The sequence below is a fragment of the Lissotriton vulgaris genome, chromosome 4_1, assembly GCF_964263255.1.
Source record: "Lissotriton vulgaris chromosome 4_1, aLisVul1.2, whole genome shotgun sequence".
Classification (NCBI taxonomy): domain Eukaryota; kingdom Metazoa; phylum Chordata; class Amphibia; order Caudata; family Salamandridae; genus Lissotriton; species Lissotriton vulgaris.
In genome coordinates, this window is record NC_141691.1 from 1,671,795,748 (window position 1) to 1,671,809,731 (window position 13,984).

Here is a 13,984-nt window from a genome sequence, read left to right on the forward strand (position 1 = left end):
GTAGCATATACAACAATGGGATAGATTGGCCTATTGTACTGTCCTCAGTGCTGACTTCCTATGTGAAAACTCAAAAGGAAGCGGCATCTCTGACAGGCATTTGATGACACCTTATTGGTCCATCTCAATGATCATGCCTTTCACAGTTGCATGCCCTCTTTGCATGACATTCATTGATTGGTTCTGTATTTCTCGAACAGATGTTGCAGCATGTAATAAGTTGAATTCCAATGTGTTGGCACCGCATGTATGAGTGGCATTCTATTATCACGATGAATGACCCTCAACTGCTTCCAGGCTTTTAAAGAATGGCTGAAATGAGTGCAGATTCTTCTGCAGGCGGAGAGTAGGTTGCTGACTCTGTCTTCTTTTCTGAGAAAGTCCTGTACAATGATGTTGATGCGGTGCACCAAACACAGGACCCTGAAATAGCCACCATCTACCATGGCCTTAACTAAATTATTGCCATTGTCTGAGGCAGCAAATGCAATGTTAAGCCCTCTTGGTTGCAGCCATTCAAAGACTTTGTTCTTAAAGTCTTCCAAGATATTTATAGCAGAATAGGATTTCTCCATGGTGAACATAACTAATATTGCATGCTTCCGACCGTCATAAAAAATGTCAGCAGTGTCAACACCTGAATATATCATTTCTCTAAACCCCACAAAAGAGATCCAGTGTGCAGTGATGCACATGTAATCAGTGGCTTGGCAACTGGTCCACATGTCTGTTGGTAGGTGGATAGTGCGAGCAGCACTCTGCTGCAAAGGTTGTCCAACCAATTCCAACACATTATGATGTAATGCTGGAACAGCAACTCTGGCAAAACAGGACCGCTGGAAAACTTCCATTTCGGGCAGATGGCTGCCACAAATTCTAAAAAATCCACCCCTTCCACAAAAGAAAAAGGGAGCAGGTCCAGTGCCAACATTTTAGCCAGTGTCATGTTGTAAAGAAGTGCCGTTGGGTGGTTGCGTTCATACTGTGCCTCCTGCCTAAACATGCCAGGAATAGTAGCCTGGATTTTTTCTTTTCTGGTGCCACTGACGCAGATGATTTCTTTCTTGAGAGCAGAAGGTGGTAGGCTCAAGGTGCATCTCAGTAGGGCAGTCACTTTATGCTCTTGCTTTAGTGTCTCGACTTAAGTCTTGAGCCATTGCAATGTTGCTGATGTAGGCAATACTACTGCACTGCTAGGGACAGAGCTGATTTATATAATGAAAATGAAATGTCTTCCTCTTCTTCACCTTCCACCTTGATAAGACAAGATCTCCTACTCAGTATTTCATCCCCTTCACCAACACCACTCGCAGTTTTTTGGCCGCTAAAGTTCTCTTCCAACTGGATTGTGTGGTGTTTTCTCACATGGGTTGTTTGGCCTACGGTACCATTCTGTGTACCAAGCTTACCTCGACTAACACTTGCTCAGCAAATGGAGCATATGGCAATGTTCAACTCCTTCTTGCTAACTGTAAAAAACTCCCAAACTGGGGAGGTCCACTTCCTGATGCTGGTGCCACTGCCAATGTCGGATGAAATGGCGGTAGGTGGGTGTTTATTTTCATGTTTGCCTCTCTGCAGTGCCTGCTTCTACTGAGGTGGTTGTTGCTGCCGAGGCCTTCAAAATACGGCAGCTGGCGGTGGTGGTATCTGTACCATATCCCTCAGGGCAGGGGGAGATGGGGTAATGTCGGTCTCCACTGGGGCTGGATCATCCTCGTCCTTTTCCCTAGCCTCTCCTGGTGTTTCTCAGACTGAGGCGGGATCCAAGTGGCGTTTTGATCATCAGAGGGGCAGCTTGGAGAAGAAGATGGTCAAGTAACCCTCCTTTTCCTTGCTGGAGATCAGGAAGACAATGGATCTTCTGAAAAAGTGGCTTCTTCTACTTCCTCAGCATGAAGCTCAATCTCCTGAACTGTTCCTACTTCGGGAGAAACTACTATTGCTGGCTGCGGCTGTGGTTGTCCACTTATCTGAGCCTCCTGCAATGATTGGTTACTACTCCCCAAAAGAGATTAGCTAATTTCAACGTCACTGTTCGATGGTGTTGACATGTTTAGAGCCTGCCTCTATGTCAGACTTTGGCTTGGGCCTAGGTTGGGGTGTGGTTGTTGATACAGGAGTGCTGCTCTTAGCGTGCCCTCCGGTGGCTGGTTTGGCAGTCGCAGGTTTGCCAAAAAAGGTTCTGGTCAGCACGCCAGTGGGGAAATCGGCTTCTTCATCTGCTCCCCAATGGCCACTTTTTTGGCAGCACCTTTCTTTGGGGCCATCTTGCAGCTGTCACTTGACAATGGCACTTAGCTTCACAAGCTGAAGAGATGTGCGTGCTGTGTGGTCACTCATCACATCGTGCACAGGCCTTCTGTCTGGCAGTGCTGTGGATGATGTTGGCTCTTGTGCACCTAAAAGCAACCAAGCAACAAAAACATTGGTGAAACGTGGCATTGTTGCAGTTGCATTAGTATCATTTAGTGTGGTGACTTAGGTTATAAATAATTAACAATGCAGTTTATCCATTCATAAAACTACACCAACATAAACTTTCATGTACACTCAGGGAGGATAAGAAAGAGCAACAGCAACACACAGAAGTACCAGTTTGCTTTATGTGTATCAAGTTGGGATTGGGATGTGGCACTCACGGAGGTGCAGGTGACATAAGAAAACTGACAATCAAATAATCCTTAGAAAATGAATGCTGTCGTGTTGCTGTGCACCCCCTATAGCACATGAGTTTGCTGCCGTATATTAGGAAAATGGGAAAAACAACATGAGAAAATAAAATAAAAAAGTTTTTTTAAATTGTGAAAAAGTAAAAACAATTGTAAAAATCTTTTTTTTAATTTGAAAAACTACAAAATTTGAAAAACATTGAAAACACATTTAAAAAATGAAAAAACAATAGCAAAAATTAATACATACTAATTGAAAAAAATATTAAACAAATTAAAATTAAATAAAAACATTTGTGAAACAATTAAAAAAATAACAATAAAAAAAATAAATTTAAATGCTGATGCACTAGGGGAAGGGGAGTACTACTTACTACCATGACAATCGAATTTGGAACCCACTGGGGTATTGGAGGCAAGGAGTGGTGCAGATGAAAAATACAAAAGAGTATGTAATACTATATAAACACTGTTTACCCAGTACATAAGTGGGAGAGTTGAGCTACTAGGCCTCAAGCATAAGACACAAAATGGCCACCAGCCACATGGTCAAACAGCAAGCTAGGAGGCATTGCCGCAAACAAAAAACACACATGCAGGCCTATGGCAAAAGCACACTAGCTGGGCTACACAAAATGTCCACCAACCACATGGTCAAACAGCAAGCAAGGAGGCATTCCACAAACAAAGAACACATGCAGGCCCTATTGCAAAAACACACTGGCTGCCTATACAAAAGGGCCACCATCCACATGGTCAAAACTACAAGCAGGAGGCCTGGAAAACAAAGAACAAATGCAGGCCTATGCCAACGCACACTAGCTGCCTACACAAAATATCCACGACCACATAGTCAAAAAGCAAGCAAGGGGGGGCCTGGCCAAGATGGCGGCAGAGTAGGACGTGCTTCGAGTCCCCTCCGGCGCCAGGCCCTACAAAGCATTGTTTTGCATCGGCCCCGGGAGTCCCCTTGGGCTTCTGGTTGCTCGGGAGACCTTGGGAAGCTGTGGCCAGCAGTGGTGCGATATCCGACGGAGTCGGAGCCCGTTTTCGCAGCACTTGTGCCGGCGGCGGTATCTGAGGCCGGACGTGCTGTGACGCAAGGCGGCGGCTCAGAAAGGCCTGGTGGAGGGCGGAGTACGGAGGCTGGTGAGTCCGCTTGGGCACTGTGGCTGGGTGCTGCGGGGGCCTGCCGGCAGCGAAAAAGTGCATGACCGACGCCGTGACCCCTGATCCCCGAGAGGAGGCGGAGCCTAGCGCCCGCGAGCAACTGCAGCTACAGCGCTGCTGGCTGCCTAATTGAGGCCGTGGTCCGCGGCCTAGATCAGGGAGAGGGTAGTGCGGCTCCCGGGACCCACGCACCTACGCAGCGGCCTGATCTGTGCTCTGAGGTGGGGACGGCCTTCAAGGGAGTGCAGTCGGCACCCACAGGAGAGTGAGGCAGCTGGGTTGCGGCGGTGAGGGCAGCGGCCTTCTGCTGGGGCCCAGAAACGCCTGGCTGGCCTGCTCCGTTTGCTGGTGCCTGGAGCAGGGGCACGGGACGACGCGAACGCCTGGGCCCCCAGAGACAAGCAGCGCTGCGGTGAGGTACCGGTGCAGGCCACAGGTGAGCATGGACATCGTCATGGGCACTGAGGGGGCCGTGAGGACCGTACAGAAGGGCTGCTAACCCGGGGGGAATCCATTGGCATCATAAGAGAGACTTTTGGCGCAGGTTTGGTCCCCCCTCCCCCCCTCCAGTGCGGGAGCTGTGAACCTGCTAGCATACAGGAGCAGGCCGGTACGGTCTACGGAGTGGCATCGAGTGGAAGTCCGTGGAGTGTGACCCGGAGATCGAGGAGCCTGCCTGCATTGTGGGCCTTAGGGGACGGTTGGTCCCCTGGACTTTTGACCTTCCCGCAGCATTGAGACTGGAGAAACGGCAACGCCCCTGGGTGTTGATATAGGGTCTGGAACTGCGAAGGCTGTCTCCACTGGACGCAATCTACCTACGCCACTGAGACGGACAGGGGCCGCACCTGGAGGTCTGGGCACATGCTGACGGTGAGTGGCAGGGGCACGGACGAGATCTGCCCTGTGGCAAGGAGGGCTCCGACTGAAGTGGCACCCTGGAGGTTCATGGGGGCCGCAATGGCTACCGTTTTGCGCAAGGGGAAGAACGGTAAGGACGGCCAGACGAAGAACGCCCAGCAGCCGGCGTCCCCTGGCCCGAGCTCCTCGCCTAAGAGATCAGATGATGAGGCTCCGGTCACCAAAGCCTTCATGACTGACCTCTTCAAGTCCATTAAAGAAGACATCTCAGACCTCCGAGCGCAACTGACCTCTGATCTTCGGGAGGTCTGGAGGGACGTGGACGCAGTGGGGGAGAGAGTGGCCACGTTAGAGGATCACGATCTCAGCATGGCGAACGACGTCCATCAGTTACAACAGGACGTGCTGAGGCTCACTGAACAGAACTTAGACTTACAATCCCATGCAGGGGACTTAGAGAACCGCTCTCGAAGAAATAACATTCGCATACGAGCGGTGCCATGGGATGGCGAAGCGGGTGATCTGCGTGGCTACGTGCAAGACCTCTTCCTTCAGATCCTGGTGAGGAGGATGTGCATGAGATTCGGATGGATCGAGTCCACATGGTTGGCCTACCGAGGAGGGGCGGAGGGCCGCCTCAGGATATCCTCGTCTGTGTCCATGATTTTCAGCTCAAAGAGAGGATCCTCAGGAAAGCGCGTGACGCTCCAACTTTGCAGTTCCGTAAACACCGCCCGCAGCTCTATCAGGACCTGGCGACGACGACTCTCCAGAAGCGGCGGGAGTTTAGACCAGTAACGGCGTTTTTGCGGAACCATAACATTCCTTACTCATGGGGCCATCCGTTCCGCATAGTTTTTCGCTGGCAGAACAAGCTAGCACAGATCCGCTCCCTGCAGGTGGCAAAGGAGCTGCTGGGCATCGAGGATGAGTCTCCAGCCTCCAGGGCGACCAGCCCTTCGCCAAGAAGGCGGCATCGATCCTCATCTTGGCATAGAGTGGGGTCGGCATCGGATCACGGGCGGCCTGACCACGCAACCAGCTTACAGGAGAGGGGAGATGCGCTGGCCTCCGTTGCTTCAGCAACGCTGACGACTTCACAGCAGAGCTCCGGAGCGGCCTGACTTGAGGGCTGCTGGCCGAGAGCGCCGGAGGGGCTCGTGTAATCCGGTTCCGTGGGTATGAAGGTACTTTGTGAGAAGACACCCCGGACCGAGGCCTTGGGAGTCCCACATGGAGTCTCCCGTCCCCCTCCCAGTGACTACCCGGTGCGCTGCACTGTTCTGGGACTACTCGTTGGGACTGCTAAGTATATCTGTGTGTTTTTGAGTTGGAGTTTGGTTTGGGGGGAGGGGTACAGGGGATGTTGTGGGGGCCTTGGCGGGAAGGGGTTGGGTGGGACGAGGGGTGGTGGCGCCTGGTGTGAATGTATGGAATGCTTTTCTCTTGCTGCGTCTAGTTTCCGGGGGCTTTTGGTGGTTGGACTTCTAGGAGGGTTTGTCGATTGGATGGATGCTGTTTTTGATCTTGAGTTATTGGACACTGGAGGGGGTGCAGGAATTTGTGTGGGCCGGGTGGTGAGGAGGGTGCCGGACCAGTCCGGTCTGTTTCCTGGGGAAGGGTGGAGCGGGAAGGCCTCTGCATTGCACAGCTGGGGGTGGTTTTTGAGATTCCCTTATGGCGCTTAGTATAGGGACATGGAATGTTAAGGGTCTTATCTCCCCTCAGAAGTGCCAGAAAGTTTGGAAATATCTTACTGATCATCACCTGGATATTGTGGGACTCCAGGAAACCCACTTGGCGCGTAAAGATGAACTCCGGCTGCGCCATAGACAGTTCCCGCTAATCTATAGATCCTCTGCATCCACTAAACATAGGGGGGTGGCGCTTCTCTTTAGAGCGTCCCTGCACTTCCAACCTTTGGGGATTAGCTGTGATAAGGAGGGAAGGTGGCTAATGGTCAAGGGAGTGCTCGGTGGAGTGACATGTACGTTTGTGGTGGTATATGTCCCCAATTCGGGACAGAATGCTTTTCTCCGGGACCTGCTGGACAGGGCGGGGGACTTTGCGGAGGGCCTTATGGTTCTACTGGGTGATTTTAATATGGTTTTGGACGGAGATCTGGACAGCTCTCAGGCGCAGAGGGCGGGGGCAGGGGTATTTTCTACTGAGACTCAGGGAATGATTGGTGAACTTGGCTTGGTTGACTGCTGGAGATTCCTGCACCCCCAATCGCGCGACTACACGTTCTTCTCCCATGTCAATCACTCCTACTCCAGGCTCAATCATATCTTTGCGAGCCAGGCCCTCCGAGGGGATATCTGAGACTCCAGCGTTTTCCCTCTGTCTGTATTGGATCACAGCTTGCTGGTACTAGGGCTGCGCTGGCCGACTGGGGGGGACGGAGTGAAGAAATGGTACTTTCCACCGGCGCTCGTCAGGGATGACATCTCCTGCAGGGAACTACGCAAGGCAATAGGGCAGTTTCGGACTCTCAATCCGGCATCGGACACCTCCCTCTTTAACACCTGGGATGCGTGCAAGGCCTCCATCAGGGGTACGTGCCTTCACCTTAACGCCAACCTCAATCGGTTGAGACGGAAGGAGCGGGAGGACCTGGAGACGGAACTGGCTGCCTTAGAGCAGGCCCACAAAGCTAACCCGTCTAGGCTCACTCTGAGGCCACTGACTGCAGTGAGGGGTAAGTTGAAGGCCCACTATGCCAACTGTGCGGAGTTTACCCTGCTTCGGCTTCAACGCATCTCCTACTCTCAGGGAAATAAAATAGGTAGACATCTGGCCCGGCAACTACGAGATAAACGGGAAAGAGAGTATATAGGTGGCATATTGGACTATTCGGGAACGCTTCACCATAGTGATGCAGATAAGGCACTCCTCTTTGGCCAGTTCTACGAGGCACTTTATAAGGGTGACTCCCTGGACCAGGCCGCTCAGGATCGCTTTCTGGCTGATCTCCCCATTCCATGGGTATCGAAAGAATGGAATGACCTACTGGCGGCTCCTATTTCTAGGGAGGAGGTGTTGGAGGCTATCGGGGACCTTAAGCTCCACAAAGCTCCCGGTCCGGATGGCTACACGGTGCTGTTCTACAAATCCTTTGCTACGGAGCTCTGTGAATTTTTGGTACCCCTCTTCAACGAAATGGCGGTCACGGGTCGCACCACGGGCTCCATGGCCGAGGCTATGATTTCCGTGATTCCCAAACAAGGGAAGGACCCATCCCACTGCTTGTCCTACCGCCCGATAGCTCTACTCAATGTAGATGCTAAGCTATACTCCGCTATTCTTGCACGTAGACTTCGAGATCTGATGCCGGCCATCATTCACCCTGATCAATCAGGGTTTATTAAGGGGCGTCAAACACACGATAACCTGAGGAGGGTGATTCACCTCATCGAGAAGGGCACCAGGTTTCGTCTCCCAGCGGTGCTGGTGGGGTTGGATGCGGAGAAGGCCTTTGACCGGGTGGACTGGAACTTAATGTTTCGCACCTTGGAGGCCTTTGGCTTCTCGCACCAATTCATCGCCATGATTCGCGTGAACTATAGCACCCCTTGCTCCAGTGTGATGGTTAATGGACACCGCTCCGCCGGCTTCGCTCACACCAGAGGTACGAGGCAGGGCTGTCCTCTTTCACCTCTGCTCTTTGCCTTAAGCATTGAACCTCTGGCCATCGCGCTACGTGAACAGGAACTGATAAAGGGACTTCCCTTTTCAGGGGAACAACATAAGATCTCCCTTTTTGCGGACGATGTGCTCCTCTCGGTGGGGGACCCGACGCAATCTCTGCCGCACATTCACACTCTGCTATCTAACTTTGAAGACGTGGCCGGTTTCAATGTTAATTTTGATAAATCATACATCTTGAACTTGACGCTCCCGCCGGCCGAGTTGGAGCGGTTGCGACCGCTGACGCCGTTGGTGTGGGCACCGTCCTCCCTGCTCTATTTAGGAGTCCGTCTGACATCTTCTGTTAGCTCCCTGTTCGCAGCGAACTTTCCGCCTATGTTATCGGCTGTAAGGGGGGAACTGGATGGATGGAAGCCGAAATACATTACTTGGCTGGGCAGAATCCATGCCATCAAGATGGTCCTCCTCCCTAGATTTCTGTACCTTTTCCAGGCCCTCCCCATACCGATGGAGTTGGATTTCTTCCGACGGCTGAAGACTCTCCTGCTGAAGTTCATCTGGCAGGGTGGACGGGCACGCCTCTCCTATGCGACTCTGAGGCGCCCGAAGGAGGAGGGAGGAGTGGGCCTCCCGGACATGCACCTGTACTATAAGGCCACGCAACTGCTTGGTGGAGTGGTCGCAGCAAGATTCTGAAAAGCACTGGCTGCACATGGATAGGAGTGTAGCTGGGAGGTCGATCTGGGACCTAGCCTGGAAACCTAAGCCTGACAGGCCCAAGAATGCTTACATTAGCACTCCACAGGCACTGTTCTAAAGGTATGGGACACGGTATCGAGAGACGAACGCTGGACGACGTTCCCCTACCCCTTTACTCCTTTGCATTTCAATCCGGCTTTTCCACCGGCACTACAGGAAGGACCCTTTCGGCCTTGGAGGGAGGGCGGCTGTAGGGCCCTTACACATCTTTTTCATGGCACGGAGCCCCTCACATTCTCTAACTGCATGCGGGACTACGGCCTGATACCCACGGAACAATTCCGGTATACCCAGCTGATCCACTGGGCCACCTCGCCCGGTCTGAGAGAGGCGGCTACGAGAGCACCCTCACCTTTTGAAGCCTTTCTTTTGCGTACGGCCACAATGAGGGGAACAATCTCCTTTTTATATAAGCTCTTGCTTGGCACAGAGGTCTCCCCTCGTCCCCGCTATATGGACCACTGGGAAGGTCAGCTGAGTAGGGACATAGCGGAAGGAGAATGGAAAGGTCTATGGCGTGACATTAAGACCCACAATCACTCGGCAGACCTCAGGGATGCCCACTACAAAACTATGTTTGATTGGTATCTCTACCCCTCCAAACTCCATCGCATATTCCCGACGACTTCGGATCGTTGCTGGAGGGGATGTGGCTTACTGGGCGACTTTCGCCACATATGGTGGGACTGTCCAGTCATTCGACCCTTTTGGACCGAAATTCTATCACATATCAAAGATATGTTGGGATATCCAATTCCGGACTCCCTGTCCTTTGTCATCTTGGGTCTCCGAGATCCGTTACTGGAACATCAGACGACAGCAGACAAACAAATCATGTGGCTGTGTTTGGGGGCGGCTAAGCTAAAGCTGGCTGCGGCCTGGAAAAAGCCGACGGCCCCGGCTATGTCACTATGGCACGCAAAGTTATGGAGGTTGATGAGCATGGAGAGAATGGCGGACATATTCTTGGGCAACTTTAAGAACTGTATGTTCCAGTGGGGACCTCTGGTCAGGTTTTTGTCGAGTGGTTTGCCATCTGCTGTTTGTCCATCGGCCTTACGAGCACTTCACCTTTTCCAAGTCTAATTGCCCGAATGTTGTGAGTGTGTAGCGGAGAATGTGTGTATGAGCTGGCGCCACCACCGGGGGGGGGGGGGGACTGTGGGGGGGTGGGAAGGGAATATAGTTCCGTTCTTGTTGCGGCACTGCTGGACTGAGGAAGGACTTGCTTGCCCGGGTACTTTCCGTGCCATTTTGTGTACCTGGATTACCCCTCCTCAGGGTAGAATAAGCAGAGACATGAAGCACCGTCTGGTGGCTGGAACTCTTACCCATCGCTATTCTCCCAGCCTCCGCTTAGTGTGTCTCGCTGGTACTTGAGGCTTTTACATGGATATGTTGGGAGTTCCTACAGGGCTCATGTATGTACTGCTGCTATAATGCCGCTTATTCTCTTTTCTGTCTTTTTCTAACTCTGTCTCTTCCTTCAAATACAATAAAAACAACTTTTACAAAAAAAAAGCAAGCAAGGATGCATGGCCACAAACAAGAATTTGAACTCAAGGACTTTTTGAAATTCCTATAGACACACCAATTCACTAGGGAAGTGTCACGGGGTCACTGAGACGTCTATAATATCCCCCGTGACTGACTCTAAGGACTGGTCCGGGCCCTATAAGGGAAGCCTGGACTTCCTCGACATAGAACTCACCCCCCTGACGTCAGAATTTGACGGCCTATCATCGTTGGCATTCCGAAGCAACAACGAGCTGAGGAGAGGAAGCCACCCGGAGGAGAAAAGGACTGAAGACGCTGAGCGGGAAGAGAGGCCAAGAGAAGCAGGGACAAGGAGAGCAGGCAACGGAACCACCGAACGAGAGGAAATCCCGGAGGAACCACCGAAGGAGAAGCCAAAGTCCACACGCTTCGCCTAGCCACGCTCTTGAAGACGCGTGGCTTAGCAAGGTAGGGGGACGATTCAGGGATCTCCTACATTTTTAAAGGGGGGGAACCGGATAATGGAGGGTGAGGGAGGGATCGTCGTTTCGGGGCAACCGTTTACTTTGAGCACTATTCACGACACTCCTCGGGTTAATGTAATTTGGTTTGTCAGTTGGTGACGGTTTTCTTCTTCCTCACGTACGTTACCCGCACACCCTGTCCCATAACCAGCGTATTATTAGAGCAGTGAGCTAACTGCCACCTTTTCTTTTCTTTTATTCCACACAGGCGAGACAGTGACGAATAAAGGAGCCGGCCCAGCCTTGAAAGACTCCCGAAAACAAAGCTGGAATAACACTCCCTGACCTGGACTGAGTTAAAACCAATATTGTTAACTTCAAATAAACCTTGGTTGTATCACCATCTGCCTATTGGCCCCTTCCCTCCTTGTACTACAATAAGGTTACAAGTGGCGAGCCAGATAGGAGACTTCCATCTGCTAAGATGGAGGCCCTAATAAATCAAATGAGGGAAGGACAAGCCAAATTGGAATAGGCTATGGGACAGTCCACTGATCAAGCGGACAGCGACAGGGCCGCTTTCACAGCCGCCATGCAACAACAGGCGGCAAATTCGACAAAACTAGCTGAAGGACAAACACGGCTCTTAGCCACCCTAGGGCAAACCTGTGTTGCCACTCCTCCAGGAGCTGTTGTACCTCTTCAGAAGTATTTAGCGGGAGATGATCCTATTACGTTCTTCCTGAAGTTCGAGAGGGCGGTTAGGGCCAGTGCATGGCCAGGAGAACGGTGGCCTTTCTACCTCGCCCCCCTTCTATCCAGGGAGGCCCAAGCAGCATATCAGCTGGCCAACAAAGATGGAACAGCATCCTATGGACATGTGAAACAATTTGTTCTCTACAGACTCGGAGTCGACGATGAGAGCCATAGATTAAGGTTCCGTCAAGAACGAGGATATCCGAGTGACGCCCCTAAAACATTGTTTTATAAACTAAAGGACGCTGCGGATAGGTGGTTGAAACTACAGGACTCTAACATGGAGGAAGTTATGAGCAAGATATACCTCGAATAATTTCTTGAGGCCCTATCATATGGAACTCAGCGATGGCTTAGGCAGCATGCAGGACTGACATTAGAACAGGCTATAAAAATGGCCAATTCTTATGCCCGGGCTCAAAACCGTCCTAACTTCTGAGAAGCGGAAAAAAACATGAACAATAAAACCTCTGTGAAAACTGAAAAGAAAACAACCAAACCCACGACAGAACCTCCTTTCAAAATCCGTCCCAATAAGCTTGAACCTCCTGTCATGACCGGCCCACAATGTTATGAGTGTGGGGAGTGGGGGAATATCGAATGTATTGCCGGAAAAAAAAGAGAAAGAAGAAGAACCAATGAAAGTAGGATACCTGCCCCACACCATCATGTATGCTCAAGAAACAGGTCCCACCTTTTACGTAAATGTGTTGCTCAATCAACAGAAAACCCTAGCCTTATTAGACTCATGGTGCCGCCATTCAGTAGTCAGGAAAAGTTTAATACCAGCCTCTCATCTTCTGTTAGGTCGCACAGTTAGAATAAAGTGTGTACGTGGGGATGTTCGAACTTATCATTTAGCTAAGGTAACCATCACCACTGAGGAAGGTACACAACTACAGTGCGAGTTAGGGGTACTCCCTGAATTACCTGAACCCCTTATTATAGGTACTGACAATACATGTTTTTCCACCTTAATGACTGAAGCTTTGCAAAAGAGTAAGTCTGGTCTATTAGTTTCAGAACCATGGGCAACAGATTCTAACTTTCGAACTGCCCAACTAAATGACGCCTCTTTGGCTCAGGCCTGGCAGAACGCCCAGGAGAACAAAAATCAGGGACAGCTTATCTACCCCTGTTTTGTGGAAAAAAAGGCCTCTTATATAGATTAGGAAACAATCAAGTGGCTCCCCAATTAATTGTGCCCAGCGACCTTCGTGACCAAGTCATGTTTTATGCTCATGCCCACCTTTTGGCGGGACATTCCGGGGCAGAAAAAAACACTAACTCGATCGTTCAACATTTCTTCTGGCCCGAGGTATTTGCACAGGTAAAACGGTATTGTCAAGAGTGTTCCATTTGCCAGAAATGCAATACCTACGTCCCTCCAAAAGTTCCTTTGGTTCCCTTACCTTTCATAGGGAAGCCATTTGACAGGATTGGAGTTGACATAGTTGGACCTCTCCCCAAGTCGACACGATGCTACCAATATGTAATGATAGTAATAGATTACGCTACCCGTTACCCGGAAGCGTTTCCATTAAGGGCAGCCACCACGACATCCATTTCCCAAAGACTGGTCGAACTATTTGCAAGAATGGGGTTCCCTAAGGAATTGGTAACAGACCAGGGAACTCCTTTTGTTTCTCGTCTAATGAAACAGGTATGCGCCCTTTTAAAAATTAAACACCTTCGCACCTCGGTTTACCACCCACAAACCGACGGTTTAGTCGAACATTACAATGGCCTTCTGAAAGTCACCCTAAAAAAACTGTTAACAGGAGACGGGAAACACTGGGACCAGTTGCTTCCTTTAGCACTATTTGTCTTACGAAGCCAATTCCAGAGTAGTCTGGGGGCCTCCCCCTTTGAACTCCTTTTTGGGCGAAAGCCCCACACTCTGTGTCCCGATTTGCTCCACAGGATACGATCGAGGCTTACAATATTCCACCTGCAAACGTCACAACGCCTCTTGTAGAAAAACACAGAGGGGTTGAGCCATTAGGTAAGGGATAAATAGAACCAGGAAGGGAAAGGGAAGGGCCAGCTGGGAAGGGATTTCCTGTAACGACAAAAACAAACCACTTAGATATACGTTCTTAAACACATGGCTACACTCATTATATCTCGCTAAAAGAACTCAGTATACCTTGT